This window comes from Streptopelia decaocto (assembly GCF_964273445.1).
Source record: "Streptopelia decaocto genome assembly, chromosome: 7".
Classification (NCBI taxonomy): Eukaryota; Metazoa; Chordata; class Aves; order Columbiformes; family Columbidae; genus Streptopelia; species Streptopelia decaocto.
Window position 1 is genome coordinate 30,298,286 of NC_138661.1, and position 18,426 is coordinate 30,316,711.

Consider the following 18,426-nt stretch of genomic DNA (forward strand, 5'->3'; position numbering starts at 1 on the left):
AGGTTACATAAAAATTGGGTTGAGATGAAAAGTCAGAGAAGAATATGGCAGTTTGGTGAAACAAAGAATGTTTAGAGATATGAGCTCCTGAAGTTCTTCTGAAGATTAACCTGAATGCATGACAAGTAGTATATTGGATCCCAAAATACCTTGAAATGAACAGATTTTTTTTTTTTTTTTGGTGAAAAATTGTGTGTACATGAATAGTACCAAGAATGCGAGACTGAGAAGCTACTAGGATTTATATGATGAGTTCCTATATATACTGGTTTCAGTGGTGATTCAGTCATTCTCTTACACAAACACAACTCACAAATTTACAAGGCTCTATTTTTGTCTACAGAAACTGATGGTATTCTTAAAGGTTGGCTATGGTTCAAGAGAGTATGCATCTCTCCATCACCAAGTGAAGGCAAAGTGGGTGGGAGAGAGGAGGGAAGGGGAAGAGCCATCATTCATTCCTAAATTCACTGAATATCACACAGGAGAAGAAAGAAGCCAGAAGGATTTGTGGTTCTGTGACAGGAGTGGAAATCCAGTAGCTCCTGGGACTGGTCCTGGTGTGCTGCATGATGCACTGAGTTGTCAAATTTACCAGTAAGACCCCAGCCCACGCCTACCCCAAAACTTAGAGTATCTATACCATGTATATACAACCCCGCTGAGTGCCCTGGCTACAGTTTCTAGCTAGTTACGTGGTCCAAAGCTGCCAGGGAAGCTGGCTGTTACCTGAAATTTCACGTACAGTAGGATTGAGGATTCATAAAATGTGCAGCATGCATGACTGGTTCAGGTTGCATTGCATCCCTTCATGAGAGACACCCTGTAACCTCGACAGTTTGAATCAAGCCTAGATGCCTGGCAAGTCTAAATACAGTTCATCTTTATGTGGTTATTGCAAAGAAGTCTTATAGCCATTTCTTTCCATTAAAGCCCTGATGACTGACAAATGCTCTGAATGCTCTGTTTGCTCCTAGATTGCCTCTTCCTCCTTGGGAAGAGATAGTGCAGCTGAATACAGCTCAGCCTTCATTTGTTTGGAATCACTTCATGCTTTTCCCCTCTGCTGGCTGATTTCTTAATGCCTGCAAATACCATTCTCTCATGGAGGTCTCATTAATAATAATTTTTCTTTTCTTTATTTTCTGCAGGCACATACCAGCTCAGGAAGAGTGGTTCCCAGTGGGAGGTAACCTTTGCCCTTCAGTAGTCTAAGGTTTCCATTGCTGGCTTCTTTGCTCCACCAATCACTACTTTTCCTTTCCATGTCTTCTATGAATTGTCTTGATTGCTATTAAATATAACACATTAGAATATACTGAACCTGACATTTGATTAAGTGTCTATTGTAAATTATTACTCTTTACAAATTGTTAAAGGTATGAATGTGAAGCCACAACAATTATGAAAAACAACTGTCTTACAGAATATATATTGTTATAAAATTTATTAGACAACTTTGAATTTTTGGGTTAACTGGGGTTTGACTTTTTTGGGTTATTTTATAGCTGCATCAGTAAAAGGAATTTATCAGGACAAAAAGGCTGGATGAGGCAGGGGAGGTGTGGGTGCCTGGAAATGTAACAAAAATTTTGAATAGACACTTCAATGAAAAAAATTTGGTATGTCATGTATATATAGCATTACGTAAAAGTGAAATAGGTGGAAAAGCAAGATTATCAGTATTTTAAAAGTGTGACTAAATAGAAGAATGTCAGATTCTCACTAATTATGCAGCAATAAAATAACCTAAAAGCCCCACATGCATTTACCAGAAATATTAAAATGTTGTTAACACTGTATAAACAGCTGACTGATGCATTTTGATCATCCCATAAAAAGCCCAAATATATTTTTCTGTTATTAGATCTCCAGCTTAGGTATCTCTGCAGTTAGTTATACACTTAGGTTTTACTACCACATTCATTCATTTGGAGATATTGCAGGACAGTGGTGGTTTTTTGTTTGTTTGTTTGTTTGTTTGTTTTTTCTCCTTTTAAACTTCTTTTATGATATAAGGCCCTGCTGAATTCTAGGTGATTTTTCTGTATCACGTTCTTTAGCTTTTTTGTTCTCAGTTGGATACCATTAATCTTCCAGTGATGCCATCTCTCTGCTTTAGATTGGCAAAAGATTGTGTCTTCTGCTTTGTACTTTGACCTTTTTCTCATTTAAACAGCATTGCTAATGTTTCCTCCCTTCTGCTCATCTGCCTTTCTGGTTTTACCATTCTTATGGATTTAAGTATCTACAGCATGACCAACTGCAATTAGATTTTCATCCTCCTCAATCATTCTGTCATACAACTTGCCTATTGATACGACATCTGCTATACAGAACAGTTACATCCTATATTTAGAAGGTTTAAACTACTATGACATAGAAATCTCTTCATTTCAAATGCAGCAAGTTGGGAAGTCAATTTCTGTGCAAGAGTAATAGATCTGTTAAGGAATTTCTGGTTATCTGGAATGAACTTTGAGTTACTGAATACTTGAACAACAAAAGCTGAGGCTAAAGTTTGGTTTAGGACCATTTAAAGTGAGTCTTCAGTTAAGTCTGATGATAATTTCTTTGCTTCATGCAGAAACAAAGAATTGTCACACTGGAAATGCAAATAATTGGATACTTAGTCCAAGAGTCACAACAGCACATTCTGCACTCTTCGGAACAGGGTCTACTGTCCTGCTTCTTCTCTCAGCTTGGAGTGAAGACATTGAATCATGGGGAGTCTGGGCTTACTGAAAAACTAGCTGAGCCACTTGTCCAACTTGAAACACATGTGGGATTCTTAAACAAATGGCCAAGCAGCAGGGCCCCCAAGGTTCCTGTCAAATCCTACAGTCAAATAGCACGTACTTTTTTTTCTGCATTTTTAAGGATGTAGTGGTTTTGAAGGCATACCTTGCCTTAGCCTTTAGAGTATGCTTTTTAAATTATTATTATTTTTTTTTTTTTTACCGCTGGAGATTGCTCCTTGCTTTCAACTTCATTTATTTGCCATTTTTACATAGCAAAGACCAGACACAGAAGATGTCTTAGTGCAAGAACTAGTTTTAAAATAAAATAGCAAAATATAAGAAGTGCAGTGACAGATAACTTTTCATTCAAAGTCTTTCACATTTTGTGCACCAGAAACCTTTTTAATTTCACTATCCTCTTCTTTAGTTGCAGGCACACACTACACAAAATCACCTGTGCCAACTGCAAGACTTCAGATTAAAGAGAACAAACATCCACCCTCATTAGTCCAACACTGTTATTGCTAACACAGAGAAGGTCAGTTTTGGAAATAAAATTTAAAAAACCCACAAACCTTTGTTTTGGTCTTAGGCAAACACTGGATAATGAAACCACAGTGATATGGCTTCTGGTTCTTGGAGATCTCCCTTTCCATCTCTCAAGAGAAAAATATAATGCTTTTGTTACAGCTAAAAATTAGAGATATCTAGTAAGCTGGTGTTACAGACTCTCATGTCATAGCCTTTAAAAGCATAGTGAAGTCTTGATCTTTTTACTTAAGTCTGGGAAATTCCTGTTTTTCTCATGCTGGTGTTTATCTCTTCCTTATCAGTTTTATTCTGACATTGTTTAAAGCTGTACTACCGATGATTTACAATGGCGTTACAAAGGGGAGAATTAGGTTTCTTTAGTTTCAGAGAGGTTTCTCATCTCTTCTCAAAACAAAACTGCCAGATAAGGAGTAGAAAATAATTTTGATTAACTTAATAAAATGGGCAAGACCCTCATTAACTGGTGTAGCCCCTTTGGAGTCAATAAAAGCAGATCATAATTTGATGTCAGTTGGTCTAGCTCCACTTCTAGCAAGAGAGCTATCTTTGTTTATGCCAGCCAAGAATTTAGCCCAGTATTCTGGAACAAATAAATACTATTATTTTGTAATTAGTTTTATTTTTAGTTTGTTGTTCCATATCTCGTAGGTTGTTCAAAAGTTTCTACCTATTTAATCTATCTGCTTTGCATGCTGTGAGTCTGTTCCTCAAAAAATATCTAAGGCAGGGCAGCAACCCACACATAAGCACAAGCGAGACAGAAGAAGAAGGAGTGAAAACAAGAAGTCAGTGGAGCAGTGCCAGGTTTCACTAGTTGAGGATCTGCTCAGAAACATTTTCAGTGCTTCTTTCAGTCTTGCTAATGCTGGTGTGTAGCTTGAGTCTTTCATTTGAGTCCTTTGGGAAATCCACTAGCAATAGGAATAGAAAAGCAATTTAGGTGGCATCTTTGATCATCATTGCTGTCAATCAACCCAGGGCTTGGCACTAACATATGCTCTTTAGAGGAAAAACTAATCTACTCAATTTGGTAACATATTAAAATCATTAATATTACAAAAAAGAGACTGAAATCCTGATTTTTTTTTTTTTTTTTTGGAAGCATGTAGAAGAGAGGGTGAAAAATGTATTTAGGCATTTTTTTTTTTTTTTTTTTTTTAACCCCATGATTCACTGAAACAATACATTACTGATTGAAAAAAAAAAAAACAACATTTTTCATTTTCAGCTCCCGGGAATGAGTTTAATGTTAGTGAAGTGTTCTATGTTAATTTTTTAAATTAAAATCTCATTTCCAATTTCAAGAGCTGTTTTATTTATAATTCTAAGTTGAATATAATAAGAGAGAAAACAAGCTGAAATACAAATAAAACAATCATGCACTTATGATGAGTTTGGTTTCAGTTCACTGTTCTTTGGATGTTTTCAGGGCTTTGACTTTTTTCATCCAGAGTCAGGCTAAGAAATTTTCTCTAGATATCAATTTTCTTCCAGGACTGGAAGAAATATTTGGTTCCCAGTTCTAATCAGTCTCTTTATAATTTTTAAGGCTGAAAAGGAATATCTATTGTCCAATTACCTAGATAACAAATGTTGTAGACACCAGAATGAAAAATACATTATTTATAAATACTTTTTTTCTGTAATTATATATTTTAAAAATACTGGCAGTGATTTATTTGCTTTAAGCTCTAAGCATTTTTGAAATAATGGTTTATTTCTCATTACATCTGTACTGAACAATACTGTATGTTATGACATATATGACTCAGCATGACCATATATATTTCATTGTTTCATTAATAAGAAAACTGCAAGAATGCCAGTACCGGGCTTAGCTGAGATACTATTTCAGTCATAGGTTCTACAGAAACTTAGTGTGGTAAAAAAAAACATATTGAAGCTAATCAGAATCTTTATTCAGTGTATGCTTTGTGACATAGCTGCTTAGTTTATCCACAGAGCAGGATTTTTAAAAAATTAAGTGTAGTGCAGAGTTAATGAAAAAAGTGATTGTTTCATTATCAGTTTCAATAGTTTCACAGTTGGAAGAAAATTATTGAAATAGGTTATATTTTAAGAGTACTTTATTTCCTAAAAACTTGTAAGAAAAATATTCCTATACTGTAGAATTGGTAAAAATGAAGTAATCTGAAATTCTATACTGAAAAAGAGACATTTCACACAAACTCAAAAATTACCATCACTTTACTCATTTCCATTTACTCCATTGTGAAAAGATCCTTTTTAGAGGAACAAACAAAGGCCTAAATCATCCGATCTCTAGAATTTTAGTTCAATGGATTAACACTGAAAAAACTGTTTTTAGTCGGAGTCAATAATCATCAGAACAAGCAGCAGTGGTTTTAAACTAAAGGAGGGGAGATTCAGGCTAGACATGAGGAAGGAATTTTTTACAATGAGGGTGGTAAAACATTGGCACAGGTTGCCCAGAGAGGTGGTAGATGCCCGATCCCTGGAGACATTCAAGGCCAGGCTGGATGGAGCTCTGAGCAACCTGATCTAGCTGAAGATGCCCCTGCTCCTTGCAGGGGGGTTGGACTAGTTGGCTTTTGAAGGTCCCTTCCAACCCAAACTATTCTATGAAGTTATTGAGCAAGTGCAGCACAATCTGCAACCTTGAAAGCAAGACAGTACACTTTGGAAGGTACGCTGTAGGTAGAGAGAAATGTGGGAAGTGTGCTGGGCTCTGCTCTGGAGGAAATCCAACAGGGCAGTCAAAGCAGTATCTTCTGGGTTTGATTCTGAGAAACTGCAAGTCACACTTGATTCCCCCCAAACGACAATTATTGTATCTCACAGTTGGAGACTCTTGTGTTATATTATTTCCATGGCAGAATAAAATTGAAAGTGTTGCATGACACGTACTAAACAGAATGTGTTAAGATGTCTGTCTTAGTTACCCAGAAAAAAATCTGGAGTAACTCAAGAATTTGGCTCATTGATTTTAGACTTTACACTTAGCAAAATGTAAAGGCAAGTGTAACTGAAGAAGTATCAAAGTCACTTGGAGTTAATCTGTTTTAGGTAAACTGATACAATGTTGTTAAATTATGTTTATAAAAACCCACAAAGGGCTTAAGAGAAGTGGTAGAGAGAGCTTAAAAAACATGCCTCTTTTTTTTTCTTTTTTTTTTTTTTAATGAGTCAGAGGAAGAGCTGTCCTTTCTAAATATTCTGTTACTTCCAACTGCCTAGCTTAGTGCCTACTGACGTGATGCAGAGATTTGGCAGAGCATAAATATTTTTAAAGCTTACTCATTAACACCTTGGACCCATCCATCAGCATGACTGACATCGAGACAAAGCTTTATTTTTTTTTTTTTTTTAATAGGACACAACATGTATGAAAGGTTTTCTGTGGGCTAACGCAGCACACCTGACAGATGTGTGAGTCATTTGACACAAAGGGTGGTATTCGTGAACACTCTATCACCTTGCAATCAACTCAGTATAGCATTCCTCATTTCCTAAATCCATCTTTCTTCAAAATAAAAGGAATTTAGGAATAACTGCATAGGATTCAAAGCAAAGTCATTTATATGCTCCATCTCTGAGATGCTACTAATAATGATGTTCACGGTGCTCATGACATTATCTGAAATGTTATTAGTAAAATAATAAGGACTTCCTGAACTGTGTCTAAGATAGTCTTCATGTGTTCCATGCCATGCACTTTGTATTATTGCACCAAATGAATCCAGTAAAGACTAATTGGCATGAGTGAGTAACATAGCGCTTCAACAAAGATAACTTGTCACCTTTTGCTCATCTGCGCAATATTGTCTCTAAATGGTAATAGGCTTCATTATATCCTGCTGTATTTAATGGAGATTCAGCAGACAGAATATGCAAAAGTAAGAGAATTACAGTGGTTTTTAAGGTAATGTCACCTTTATGAGGGAGGAAACTCAACAAAACTCCCAGAAGAAAATATCCCTTAGTTGAAAAACAAGTCTACAAGAAATAAGCACTATGAATGAGGAAACTTTCTAAAATTTCAGCTTTCTTTTAAGTATTCTGGAAGTGTTTTGCCAAATGTTTCAGATGGTTACTCTATCTATAGTAACAAGGGTGGCTGTATTTTGCGGCTTACCCTGTGAACTCAGACTGTGCAAGCCAGCCTGATCCATACTCACATTCACCCTGTGTGTCAAGCCCTGGTTTCCATCTTCCATCATGTTTTCTGGACTTTTGTCCATGTTGTTTGAATCCTATCTTCATGAATCTCAACTTGATCCAAACAATGGCATGTTTTCTTTTACTCTGTAGCTCTGAGATGAAGCAGTTACCTTCTGCATTGGTTACAAATCTATTTCCTTCTAATAGCCTACATTAGCTGTGATTAGTCACAGTTTATTTTGAAGGACTGAGCTATCTTCTGCTGTGGCTGATGAAATCATTCCTGGACAATCAAAATATGGCTTACCAGAGCACTCATTTATACTTGTGGTTATTGAGGAATGAGAATGAAGAGCTTATCTGAAAGACTGAAGACCAAAGGACACTAAAAATTATTTAGCTATCAGTCTTGCAAAACACTGTACCGCTGCCTGTTGCCTGCTGTGTTCTCCAAAGCTTCTTGAAGTAGATTGGGAATATTGATGAACTGTTTTATCAATCTGCAAAAACAGAAAGCATCCCAGTAGGTGATATGACCCTCATAGTCCACAGAAGCTATTAAAATTAGGCACGACGTCTGTTGTCAAATAAAAATAGTCACAATAAAAAAAACCCAAACCAAAACATAAGCAGAATTCCATAAAAATGGTGTTTCATTTAACACAAACAGTTTTCAAGCAGTCAAATCAAAAGTGCAGAACAACACTAAAATAGGCAGAAATATAAAATTACTAAAACAGCGGAGAAAGTGGCAGACCACATCAATAGTTACAATATCCAAGTCCTCATTTCCCCTCTTGTTCTCCTTTCCCTTTCTAAGTCTCCATGTAGATGCAGAGCAATCCAGGCATAGGAAAAGGGGTGACTACCTAGGTCTGCAGTCTTTAATAGCTTACCAGAATAATTTGAGGAAAAAAATGATAGAAAGAAGCCTTAATACTAAATTGGGTAGTCAGGGGAGCTTCAACGTGTTAAAAGGTAGTGATACCTGCTAGTTCCTCCATTGTAACCAGCACATGTTCTTGTTTCTGGACTTCAGATATGCTGGTTGGCATTATAAAAAAATTTGGTACCTTGCTCCATGGCATCCCTTTCCACTGAAACTTTCAAGGTTTCGTTGTTCCCCCCTCCCTTCCTTCCATGCCGGCAGGTTTCTCTGCACCAGCTCCTCTCACAATCACAGTTGCACTGGATGCTCCATGCTTCTCTTCAGCACTTCAGGCTGAAGTTGTAGTGCTCTTTTTTCAGCCCTTATTTGCTGGACAGCTGGTATCCTCTAGATGTCTGCAAAGGGAAGTAAATGCAGTGTATGCAATATTTCTGTTTCTTGGTGTTTCATAAACATATACGCAGGAGCTCTTTTGGAAGCCTGAGGACTACCCAAACAAATTAGAAGACCTTCTCAGTCACACAGTCACCTAGAGCTAATTGGAACAGTTAGGATCCCTACTACATGAAAAGTCTACTAAAGGAAGTAAATGGGATCTGTCACAATTCGTACTGATGTTCCAGTATAGGTTGGGAAATTACATATTAGAGAGCAGTGTAGGGGAAAGGGACCTGGGGGTCCTGGTGGACAACAGGATGACCATGAGCCAGCACTGTGCCCTTGTGGCCAGGAAGGCCAATGGCATCCTCGGGTGTATTAGAAAGGGGGTGGTTAGTAGATCGAGAGAGGTCCTCCTTCCCCTCTACTCCACCCTGGTGAGACCACATCTGGAATATTGTGTCCAGTTCTGGGCCCCTCAGTTCAAGAAGGACAGGGAACTGCTGGAGAGGTTCCAGCGTAGGGCAACGAAGATAATTAAGGGAGTGGAGCACCTCCCTTATGAAGAAAGGCTTAGGGAGCTGGGTCTCTTTAGTTTGGAGAAGAGGAGACTGAGGGGTGACCTTATTAATGTTTATAAATATATAAAGGGTGAGTGTCATGAGGATGGAGCCAGGCTCTTCTCGGTGGCAAACAATGATAGGACAAGGGCTAATGGGATCAAGCTGGAACACAAGAGGTTCCACTTAAATTTGAGAAAAAAACAACTTCTCAGTAAGGGTGACAGAGCACTGGAACAGGCTGCCCAGGGAGGTTGTGGAGTCTCCTTCTCTGGAGACATTCAAAACCCGCCTGAACATGTTCCTGTGCGACCTCACCTAGGCATTCCTGCTCCAGCAGGGGGATTGGACTAGATGATCTTCCGAGGTCCCTTCCAATCCCAAACATACTGTGATACTGTGTGATACTGTGATCTTGGTAGGGTACTAGAGCAAATTCTGCTGCATATGTCATGTTCTCCTTGTGTCTGTTTCCAGGATCAAGTTCTTCTCTGGTTGCATAAACACTGCACATCCCCTTCAAAAAATAAACAAAAGCAGAGTTTTCAGGGCATTTCACAAGAGAGCAAAAGCTGAGTGTCTTAATTATTCCAGGTAACATTGTTGGCTTGTCCATACTTCCTTCTAGCAAGATGCTACTAACCACAGGTGATGTCCTGAATGCTGGAAATGAAAGTGGCATTGGTATTTGGAACACAGTGTTTCTCAGCTTGCTTCAAATCGCATTCACTACTCTGTTAAAAGCTTCACAAAGAAGTGAGATAACCTTTCTTAGAGATCGATGTGTGGGAAAAAATGGAGTAAGAGGGATCAGCTGTGTCTTTGATTCACTTAGAGGTGGAAAAGCTAGGGCTTGGGCTTCTTAGCAGTGAAACCAAGCCTTTAAAGCCTCATGTTGTTTTTGGCAGACATTATCCTCCTCCCCATCTTATTTACACTCTCTGTTCACGTTGGCTTCTCTTTGCAGCCTGTTATTTGCAGAACAGAGCTTCTTTGCAGTTCCTTCTGCCAGCCTCCAGCTGATCATGAGCCACAGAACAGTCACCCAGAAACCTGTCACCACTGGAACGGTGCACCAGAACGGGGGATATGGAGTTGGACTGGAAACCCTGTACGACAGGCTGAGTCAGCCCCTTGCTCAAAAGGCCATTATAGCATTCAGTTGCTGATCTGCTTGCCATGTGTGATTGCACATTGCTGCTAAAATGGCATATTGGCCCTAATCCTGAAAAGTTTTCAGACATGTATCTATTCAGTGAGATAAAGGACTATAGGGAGATGCCTATATTTCCTATAAGGATATCATATTGGTAAAAAAGGACAGGTGCAGTGATCTCAGAGTATTTTGGGATACAAAAGTGTAGGAAAGAATGCAAATGCACATATATGTGATCTGCATATACATATATATATAGAGAGAGTACATCTCTGTAAATGAATGACATTACTATGGGCATAATAAGACCCACAAATAGCATAGTCAACAAATTTAGCTCGTTATTTTTGTGTCTTTCACTTGTGAACTGCCAAGGAGTAGATTGCTATATCCTCAAATTTGTCTTTGAAAATCATCTACAAATAACTTGCCTGTGAAACTTCTTTGACAGGGTGCCTTACGTGATCACCTCTCTATCTATCCACTGAGGGTGCAAGTTTGTTCTAGTCTTTAAACTAGCAATACTAGTTCTTTAGCCCAGCCTGTAGCAGTTTGTGCTCTCGATTCTCAAAACTCAGCACTGGGAACACTGTGCTGAACTCTTAGAAACAAAAAAAGTAGTATTCTGCATCTGACTGAGAGTGTGATATCAAATTTCATACAATATCATACATTTCACACTGCTTAGTATACAACAACATGTGAGGAGAAAGACTGGGAACTCGAGACTCCTTGCAGCTGAATGAGCATGTTAACCATACTGTGCTGTTCTTGCCGTCTTTGCTGTCAAAGTGAATCAAGGATGCCAGTGACAGACTTACACAACTACAATACCTAAATTACACAAATATAAATGAATTACATATATGCATGTCTGTCTACTGTGCATGTATGTATATACTTTTATGTATACATATGTAGACTTACTGGTGAGAAAGTTTTTATTTTACCAAATTATCAGTTCTTTCCTTCAACTAATGCAAAACATCAATACTAATGGTATCTTGCATAGTCCTTCTCTGTCCCTATATTCAAAATATTTCAGTGAAGAAGGGGGAATTTCCCAGGTAGAAATTTCCATGAGAAATCCTCTTTTTTACTCAATGAATCTGATGAATCTTAATTTTTGGTTGGGGTAAAGCTCTGTTTCCTAGTGAAGAGGGATCAAAAGGGTTTTTACCTCATGAATGCCTTAATACCAGCTGAGGTAGTATGTACATTACAGGCCACATTTTGGTTTTTTGCAGTCCTGTGATTATACAGCTGGTACACTCCGGGCTGCCTGCCTTCCCACGCTGAGTCCAGTTTGTCCATCTCGTTAGCAGTTATGTACACCTCAGTGCTTGTTGTCTGAGCAATCTGACAAACCTGTCTCTGAGATAGTAGGTGCTCCTGGTGCTCAGGGGTTAGTAGTTTCAAATATGCCAAGGTTCATTGCATAGGGAATATGCAGGGAAGTTCTGAGTCAAAACTTACTTTTTTTCCTTCCATGTGAGCCTTTCAATACTTCATCAAAACCTCCAGTTCCTTATATTTTATCATTTCCTCTAAGACAGCCAACCTTTTTTTCTCCCACTGACTATCTTGAATGAGCATGGCTATTGGGCAGCAAAAGAACTGCTCTGGTAAGTCACTGAGTAGGTCTTTGTGCAGGTCATTGGTAGCCTGGACACCTCCTGAGGAGCTGGAAACAGATCAATCTCTCAACGGTAGTGTTGGTTCAAGTAAGCAGGTACCATGATTTTTCCTAGTTTTCTGTCAAGTGAAGTTTTAACAATGTTTCTTGAAAAAAAAAAATGTAGGATTACATGATACTTGTGTGAATGTAATCCTTTCCCACCAGCCAGCAGTGTGGCCCATGATGCTGACTATGCCCTAGAGCCTAGTGCCCTGGCTCACCTTGTCTGCATCTTTGGTGCTTTAATGGAACTGGTCTTAGCTCTATGGCTCTATGAAGAGCTATATTCCCCGAAGTGAGGCTGGGCCTGGGGCACTCTCTATAGCAGAAGGGCAATAATGGGAAGGAGTTACACTGGACACTGCCAACCTCTGCTTTGTCCTGACTCAGTCATGTTTACTCTGCATATAAGTGTGTAGTACCCAAAACCAGGTTTGCTGGCAGGATCCCACATCTTCTGAACTCACAAACTATAAAGAAGTCTGAGGTGACAGAAGCAGCAAAGACTGCACCTTGAAGATATATCATGTCATGCATCAAAAAATGTTCCAGTCCACATTAAAAGTGGCCTTACTGTGTTACCCTTATCCCCAAGCAACTCCCCAGCATTCAAGATGTGATTCTTCTCCTTGTTCCAGGCCTGTAAGTCCTTGCTGATCCAATTGCAAAATCATAGTCACAAGGTGATTAACCATTGCTGGTATATAAATCTAATGCTATTTACTTGTTCTGGGGCTTTAAAAGAATTTTTTTTTTCCTTACCTAAACAGGTATTACCATTGGTAATTCAGTTTGAAAATTAAGATACACATTGTTTGATAAAAATTACAAGCAGCTCTTGTAATTCAGAAATCACTTGATTGTAGTAAGTAACTCCTTTTCTCTAATATAGAATAAATATATGCAAAATTGTCTTCCTTAGAAAGATGTTGGCTGCGAATAAGCAATCTTGGATAATAAGAACATCTTTCCATCAAAGAGAAAGAAAACTTTTGACAACACAGACTGATGTTTTTCATCTGTATGTGTTTTATAGCTTAGCATATGTTGGCTTCACTTAGAGAACTAAAAAGCTTGTGTTTACTTAGAATAGAAAAGCAAAATATATTCATAACATTACAAGATAGCTAAAAATAAATAAAAAAAACAAAACAAAAAAACCGGAAACGGATTAGGTTTGCTCAGAAATGGAGGAAAACCCTCCAGGAACTTCAGAATTATGTATTACAAGCACGTTTCTGCAAGTGCAGTCTTAGCATTTGAAGCGTCACAAAGAAGGTTCGCAGGACAGCCTGGAGTGAGAACTCCCCAGCTCTCAAGTTCAGCTCTAAAATACAGGTTGCGAGGGGGTGGTACTTGCCACGCGCTGGCTCCCGCGGCACGCGGGGCCGCGCCCACCCGCGCGGGGAGAGGCTGCAGCTTCTGCAACGGCCACGAGATGGCGCTGTGACCCCTCGTACCGCGCCCGCCAACCGGGTCCCGGCCCTGGCCCCGGCCCCCGCCCCCGCCCCCGGACAGGGCTCGTTGCTCCCCTCCCGCCGGCACTGCCAAAACTCAGGCACCGAGGAGCCGAAACAAGATAAAATAATATAGTTTCCTTCGGTTGGATGAATAATATTTTGCCACCGTTTAGCTGAGGTACAGTATGGACCGTGCCAACAGGTACTGGGTGCCGGTGGCGGGAGGAGGGTGCACGGAAACACACCGGCCGGTTCTGGCTCTGTGACCCGCCAGTGTCCGTCCCCGGGGGTGCCGAGCGCCGCTGCCGGCGGGCGCCGCGGGGCAGGAACGCTCCGTGCCCCGCCAGGGGCACTGCCTGAACCCCGCGGGAGGAGCGGGTGTTAAGACCGCAAGCAGGGTCTGCGGGTGCGTACCCTCCCGCACCCCAGGCAGCAAAGCACTCCTCCAGAGTTCGGTGGGCTTCGCCTCTGCTTTGTGGTCCCTTTTGGGACAACTGCAAAACCTGGAACCTTTCAGTCTCACAGGTCTAACCGTAACCATGCTAAAATCTAAGTGCCAACACTCATGTCAGAGCATGACTGTGCACGTGAGTGTGTGGCAGTGAGTGGACTAAAGTCTTGTCAGCGCCCTCGTCAGGCCTGGTGATTCACCCGGGTACAACAGCAAATTTGTAATTTGTCTTTGAGTAAGTGCTTTGCCATATCACCATCTATGAACACATGGAAACAAGTCCTCAGTGAAAACAGCTGGGTAATCGTCAATAGGGATGAAGGCACTGAATTCAGTTCCTAAAGTAGCATTTCTGTATTGGGAAATTTAACCTTCAGGCATAATTTCCTCACCTTGTGCTCTTGCACTGATACTGCCTTTTGTCTGCCTTGGCTGTTGCAGCATATAGGTGCTGTTCAGGATAGAAGCTGGCTGCTAGTGAATATATCTGCAACATATTTACACAATGTCTGGCACACTTACTGCTTTATATTTAAAATATTCAGTAATAGTGATAACTAAGACCAATGGGCAAAACTAAATTAAAATAATTAGTTTTATGCATTTTTTTGATCATGGCTATTGACTGTGTTCTTTGAATATTAAACTTGTGGAACAGGAATTTAATAATTTCACTTGGCACTTTCAGCTCTGTTTTAAATGGACTGTGTCTACAAGCAAGCTGTTTACCCATGCTCTGGCAATGGGGTGAGTGCTTATGTAATGTTGTAGTACCTCAGTTCAGAGTGAAAAATGTCTCATTGAGGGCTTAACATACTGATGTAAATGAAAGTCCTGTCAAGGATGAATGTAGGGAAAAGCTATTCTTACAATGAAAATCCATTTTGTGCCCTCAGATTTCCAGATCTTGGATTTTTTAGAAGATGTGACTTTCCAAAATGAGATTAAGGTGAGCTGCTTGGAAAATAAAACCACTACTTTTTATCGTATGAGCCTTTTCAGTGGATTAAGTGAAATATGGCTGAGACATTTTATTCTTTTCTGGTTAAGCAGGCTATATGAATATTGAGAAATAATTATTGAAAAAAAAAACCATTTAACTCCATGTATTATCTCTGATGTTGTTTTTCTCAGGAGTTCTAGAGTTATTTGAATGATGAATTATCAACCCAGCTAGTTCATTTCCTTTAGAGACAAATCATTTATTCTGTATAAACATTCTTGTCCTGGATGTATATGTGTATGTCAACTCCTACATATCCACACATGTAGTTTTTACAATCTAACTAGTAGAGGAGGCTAAAGAACCTATGCAAACGTGTGAGTGGGAGGCATCAATTATTAGATGAAGCGGCTGAGTCCAAAGTACAAATAATTGTGTAGAAACATCCATTTTTATATGAGTTGGATGACACACTGAGCCTGGCTGGTGAAAAACATTTTGAAGTAATTTATTTTCTCTCTTTAAATGATAAATGTTTATTTCAATGTGCTGCTTATAGTGGGAGGTTTGTTCAGCCTTGGGTCCACCACTGATGAGGAGAGAGTTGTTGTTGAGCTGACAGCAGAGTAGAGGAGACTTGGTAGGGCTGGATTTGTTTCAGAGATTTACAAAATTCCAAGATTTGAATGTACTTTTTTCAATGAGTACATATGCATGATAGAAAATGAGTGGAAGTAGTGAAAGATTTTGGAGGAGAGACCTTAATAAGAACCATGCCACTGCCGGAAAAGGCATTTTTGTTTCCTTATTATATTAATATCTCTAATTGCTGGAACAAGGTTTCCTGAATTCAACAGTCACAAATTCCAAAGACTTGAGGTGAGTCTAGATCTGTGTCCTGACTTGTGAGACAGAGACAAAATGATTCCTTGAATTTTCCCTGAGCCATTGAGAGGAGTAAAGTTGTCAGGTGGTAATGTGCAGGGGGGGTGAAGAAGCCTGCTCTCTGCTGCCTCAGAGCTGGAGTTATCAGCAATAATCAGATCTACATCAGGCTTGTGAAGAAGCTGTACCTGTCTGCTAAACTGAAATTAGGATGTTTATATGAAAAGGCAGCTTTTTGTTCAGATTCCATAGGTGTTCAGTCTCAGTCATCATTGATCAGATTTGCATTCTCTTTTCATTCCCCTTAAGCATCTTCCAGGTGCCCTGGGGCAATGGCAGAGAACTGGGCACCTAATCTGGGGTGTGTGCACCAGTATAGTCATCCCTCTTGCCTTCAGCCCTGCAGCAGGAGGAACTGCAGCTGGAGGCCCAATCCCAGCATCTTTTGATGCGGCAGGATCAGAGTCAGTCCCCAGCTGCCTTCACCACAAGCGGTGTTCAGCCTTCTTTGCAACAGCAGGTAATGAACTGTCTTACTGCCCACCCCCCTCAGATCGCTTCCCTGTGTGCTGTCTGGCTTGCTCTTGCGCCTCTGCCACAAGAGGCCAGGCTACCTCTGCAAGGGGAGAGAGTGGAGTGGGGTCTGGCCACCCACTGGTACCCTCAGGTGAAACCTGTGCTGTGGCTGCTGCCCTGGAAGCAAAAGGTATAAGGTTGCACCTACTGTTGGGAAGGGTCTCCCCTCTGTTGGACAAAGAAGCAGGTGAACTGAAAGCATTTCATTTCATGCACCTGTACCACTGTAGGAACCTGCCTGTTGCGTGTTGGCACTAGAAGCCTCAAGCAAAACTAGAAGAAGTTTAATCATAGAGCTAGTCACCTATTGAGAGACTTAATCTGCTCTTAATATGACTTCAGTCCTCACTAGTGAAGATCAAGCCTTTGTGTTACAACTGAAATTCAATTTATTTGTAATAATCAGTTTTCTTAGATTTAATGTAAACATCATTGCCTCAAAAAAGAAGCCTTTGCTGGGTTTCTGACTGGTAATATTAAGCTGCACTTCAATATCTGACAATGGAGGTGCTCGATTTTTTTTTTTTTATGTTAGCATAATCATGTACAGAATTTGCTTTCATGCACAAACACTCTTCTCTGTGAGTTTATGTTTCTGAAATGTGAACCTGAGCAGGGAACAAAATAAACCTTTACAGTCTTCAGTTATTTTAATCTGATTGTCATAGAACAAAGTACCTTGTCATCTCCCACTATGTAGCTCTTCCATATAACTGTTGCTTTGCATCATTTACTCTGTTATACTTCATTGATTATATTACTTCAAAATAGTTAGTTATCCAGCCTAACAGTTGTTCCAAGAAGAAAAGGTAAATATTATGGGCTAAACTCTAAAGCCCTCAGAATTGTAAGCCTAAACTCAAACATTTGTGACATTGATGGCCCCTGGAACAAAACAGAACCAGAATCTGGATCAAGCAAGAGGAATAAAGTTGGAGTAGAGGAAGAGTTTTTATCCTTGCTAAGCTGTCACCTAAACCATACAGATCTGGAGGAAATTTAATGAACTGAATCTCCTCCCATGGCTGGAATAGTTTTGCCACACATATTTGAAGCACTATTTAGCTACAAGGGAGCTAACCAATGGTTTGAGATTATGCACATCTGTCAGCTAAATCAAAGATGTAAAGGCTAAACCCAGCATTTGGAGGCAACATGTTGTTCCATGAATTTTATGGAAGATGGTATCTAGATACTGATAAGCAGTTTTCTTAGATACAAATGCTTTAAAACTGTATATAATTGTTCTCATTTTAGTAATAGCTTTCGGAAAGTTACTGTTATGAAGATGGAAGAAATGTTTTATGCCAGTGACCTTAAAATTGTAGTCCAGGGATTTAGTCGTGTTTTCAAGTCATTTATGCCGTAGAAGTAATGAGTATCTCTTTTGAGATAAAATACATATTATATAGGAAACTTTCACCGTGAGAAAAGAAAGTAATTGATTTGCAAAAACCGTAGCATGCTATTCTTTTGTAAATACAATGCAGGTCATAGTGCTCACTTTTACCGCATTGTTACTCTGTGTATTTTCTGGCTTCAAACGTATTAGCAGGATGAATAAGACAGGAGAAGCAAGAACTATCTATGTGTGTGTATGTGCCATTCAGCCAGTATGTGCATATTATTTTTTTAAGTACATGCTTTTAATTTAAAAATTACAAAATCCTACAGAGAAATTATAAGCCTACAAATCATTTACAACTATTGCAATTCTGGTTAATACATTCCCAAACAATTTTTTTCTGGCACAGATGGTAACATCATAACTTCAGATCTCCTTCCCATCCATTTCTGGCTGTTTCTGGGTATGAGAAGAGGTGATGATTAGTTAAGACAAAACTGGCTGTTCACAACATCTTGTTTAAACTTTGTTGTCATTGATGATAAAAGTGGCTTTGGAATAAACTGAAGATTTTAATAGGAAAATGCCTGTTTCTGTCAGGCCTTTTTTTTGTTGTTGTTGTTTGTTTTTTTGTGTTTTTTTGTTTGTTTGTTTGTTTTGTTTGTTTGT